We start from the raw sequence: 3,831 nt of genomic DNA on the forward strand, positions 1-3,831 counted from the left end.
TTTTTTAAAAAATATGGAATGCATCATGAATTTGCATGTCCTTGCATAGAGGCCATGCTATTCTCTGTATCATTACAATTTTAGTATATGTGCTTGCGAAGTGAACACTCTATTTCTTTTTGATGAGATGAACATGAATGTGATAAATCTGAGGAAGGCATTTTTGGGGGTTTGAAAGTATTGACGATCAAGGCCTTTGTGGATTTGACAATGCAGGCTGTTTCTATGAGTCAATACTTCTAAGTTCATTTTTAAATTTTTTTATTTTATGTGTATGTGTGTATTGCCTGCATGTAGGTAAGTGCACCCATGTTGTGCAATGCCAGAGGAGGTCAGAAGCGGCTGTTGGATGCCCTGGAACTGGAGTTAAGGACAATTGTTAGCTGCCATGTGAGTGCTGGGATTCAAACCTGGGTCTTCTGCAAGAACAACCAGTGTTCTTAACTGCTGAGCCATTTCTCCAGCTCCCTAAGTCATTAAATACAAAGATAATGAAGATTATTTGGAAGGAAAACAGTATCCTACAGGCAAACATGCCCTGCTTTCTTGAGGCCAATAATGCCTCCCTAGAAAAATTAAGTTAGAATTTTTTATGTATGGTAGCATCATGGTCTCAAGCTTGTCATGTGATTCATACATACTAAGGTTTTTGAGGGCTGCTAAGTTTGACCTGGGAACCAAGATTCAACATGATTTTTCAAAGTGAGAACTGTAAATGTTGCTCAGTGTACAAAAAAATAGATTTGGTTACTCTAAATGGTTAGAGAAGGTCCTCAAAGGTCATTTTGCTCAAAGCAGATTGCCATGGGAGAAAGTCTGGTGAATTTTGAGGAGTTGGAATATAATCATAGCATTGTAGCTCACAAGGCCCTTTCTAGTTTCTGTTTTGAAAATCCAAAGTTCTTTTTTCAGAAAACCAGTTGAAAAGAGTGGGAAACAGATTTTGATAGGAGGCCCAGGTGAGATAGATATTGACCAAGCTGCGACCAAATTGGCAGTCTCACGTACTAGAAAATCTAACATTAAATCTTTCACATGTGACTCATCATTTTCGGAGAAAGGCTGTCAGTGAGTGGTGTGTGTGAACAATGATGTTAAGATGAAGCTTTGATTATGTCAGATCACTCTCAGTTGGTGCAAAGCACTGTGACCCCCTTGGATTTTCCAGATTGAATATTAATATTTTGGCTCCATTATCAGCATATTGCTTCATCGTTTACTGTTTGAATCCCAGTTCCTGATACTCAGTAAATATACACTTGCATTTGTTAAAATGAACTGAACGCCACTATCTCTCCTGGTGGTTTTTCATGCATAGAACAAACCTAAAGCCACTGAAGATTATGGTCACCCAAGAACTGAGGGTAAGGGCACCTTGGGAACAAGGGTCGCTCCCTATAGTAGTTCCCCTCATTGTGCAGTGTGGAACTCTACTTGCCCCTGGAATATAGTCTGAGAATCCCCACCCTTCTCTTCTGATACCCCACTCTGTGCCCAGTATTTTTAACCCCCCTGGGCTTCTCTGAGGCCCCATAGCTATAGCTCACAACAAAGCTCTAGCTTGAGTTTTCCCATTTCCACTAACTTCAGGCACTGACAGCTGCCTTGGGACCCAAATCTCTGGGTCTAGGTTGTTCTGCACCCCCAGCTTTGCAGTCATCACTCCCCTTGGTCTTCAAAATACATGACTAATGTTTGTGGATTCCCATGAGATCATTAGTTCATACAAAGGCCATCAAGGAAGCAATCACCAGTTCCCCTCTACTCCTGTGGACAAGGTCACTGCTGCAAAGATCTGCATTTTAATGTTCTGAACTATAAAGGAATCCTCAACATGGAATCCTTTTGGGTAGCTTAGATTCTGTTAGGGCGAAGGATTGGCTCTAACAGGAAAGGTGATTGCTGGTGGAAAAAGCAATTCATGACATGGAGGGTGCTGTTGCTGCTCTTTGTTTTTCTAACTTTCAAAAGCATAAGACAGACAATTAAAATCTCTGATCATTTAACTCATTTCTCTCCCATATGCCACTTTGTAGGCACCAAAATGTCAAGATATTTTATATCTTAAATGACCATATTCCAAACATGGTATCACACACAGATGAGTAGGCATTTTTTCCTTTGGTTCAGCTGAAATGTGACTTGTTCTGTCTGCTTCTGGCTCTCCAGTGTTTAGTGTCTTTTAGTGCTCTGAGGCATTGGTCTTCTGCATACAGTGTGCCCTGGCTGCTGAAAGTTGACACTGAAAATGTACCAGTATCTGTTAAGACGCTCCTGTCAATCTGTGGGAACCTATCAATTATAGTGCTTGTTTTAGAAGCTCAAATGAAAGACACGAGCCAAGAACTAACTATTTGAAGTAGCCAGGATGGGTTTTTAGAAATATGGGTGGGGAATCTGCCTATAGCAAGTTAACACCAACATGGGCATGCCCAGAAGAATTCTAACTGGAAGTTAGTGACATTTGGCAAAGATGTCCTCCTGTCATACTTGCTTAGTCTTGATGTAAAAATGGGGTTTATTTATGTATTTTCCAAGGGAGACATTATGTGAGCCTTTCCAAGAAAATCATCACGAAAGTTCCCCTGCTTTGGCTCTTGGGGGCTTGGCCGGTAGGAGACCTCACCTCACCCTCACCTGTCTTCAGGACAGAGGTGTATACTGGCCTTCCACACCCACGTCACCTGAGATCTGGGCACAGGCCAGCCAGTGTTCCTGGCCTTTTGGTGCCCCTAGTGTGAGGTGAGAACTGGCAACAGAAGCAGGCTGCTCCCTGTGGTACACTGAGATGAGAGTTTGGTTGTGTATAAAATGTGTACCCCTTGTTTTCAGTATGCTTATGGATTTAAAAGGCATATGTAATATGATTTTATAGTTTCACATTTAAAAGAGACATGGGTAGGGACACAGTAAGTGCTTGCTGTTTGTAAAACATCTGCTGGCCCACTAACTCACCAGCTTAGTGAAGGCAGCTAACAGACAGCCTGTGCAGTAGAATCCAAGCTCTTAGCACAGCGCTTAGCTCATGGGAGGTGTTCAGTAAACTGTTGAATTGAAAATTGATCTCCTGGACTTGAACCAGAGAAGGGTTAACCCAGAAGAAACATTTCTTCCATGCTTCCAAGTGAAGCCAGCCACGGTCGACCAGGACCTTTGACTTATCTTCACATAGATGGAACTGGTTAAAGAAAGGAGCCAGGGGATCCTCCCAAGCCCACATGACTCCTGAGGAATAGATCCTCTCATGACTTTAAGAGTAAAAATAAATTGGTTTATCTGGACCAACTGCATGGTCTTAAACACCCAAAAGGAAAGTATAACCAAAGATTAAAGGGATCAATATAATTAAGAGTCCATATGTATAGCTAAAGGCTATATAACAAGAAACAATGCCAGACAGGAGATACCTTCCTTTGAGTTGTTGGCCAGGGTTGCCCAAGAGACTCCCAGACAGTAACCCAGCATAGAACTGGGAAAATGAACAGCAGACCCCAATCTTATCTAAAGGAACATTGGCAACTGATTGCTGCTAGATGAAGAAGAGCTGATCTTCCTAAAACAAGGGACTCTAGATAGGCTGACTAGATTCAGCAGATGGACAAGCACTGGAGAATGGCTGGGGGCGCTAACAACACACAGGACAGTAACAGGGATGACAGAGTATATGGGCTCCAGTGGGGGGTGGGGGGGGAGGACTATGGGAGGGTGCCATTTGGGATGTGGGTATATAGATAAATAAGATTGTTTGGGATGTCCTGTATGAAATACCAAAAAAAAAAAAAAATCAATGAATTTAAAAAATGAGTTATATTTGAGGAAAAAAAATTGATC

At 41.9% G+C, this 3,831-nt stretch overlaps 1 pseudogene; it reads right to left on the bottom strand.

Moving 5' to 3' along the window:
* Positions 1 to 7: 7 nt before the first annotated feature.
* Positions 8 to 108, bottom strand: LOC115072435 (annotated as a pseudogene).
* Positions 109 to 3,831: the final 3,723 nt, after the last annotated feature.

This window comes from Nannospalax galili, unplaced genomic scaffold (assembly GCF_000622305.1).
Source record: "Nannospalax galili isolate Female #2095 unplaced genomic scaffold, S.galili_v1.0 scaffold1082, whole genome shotgun sequence".
Taxonomy (NCBI): Eukaryota; Metazoa; Chordata; class Mammalia; order Rodentia; family Spalacidae; genus Nannospalax; species Nannospalax galili.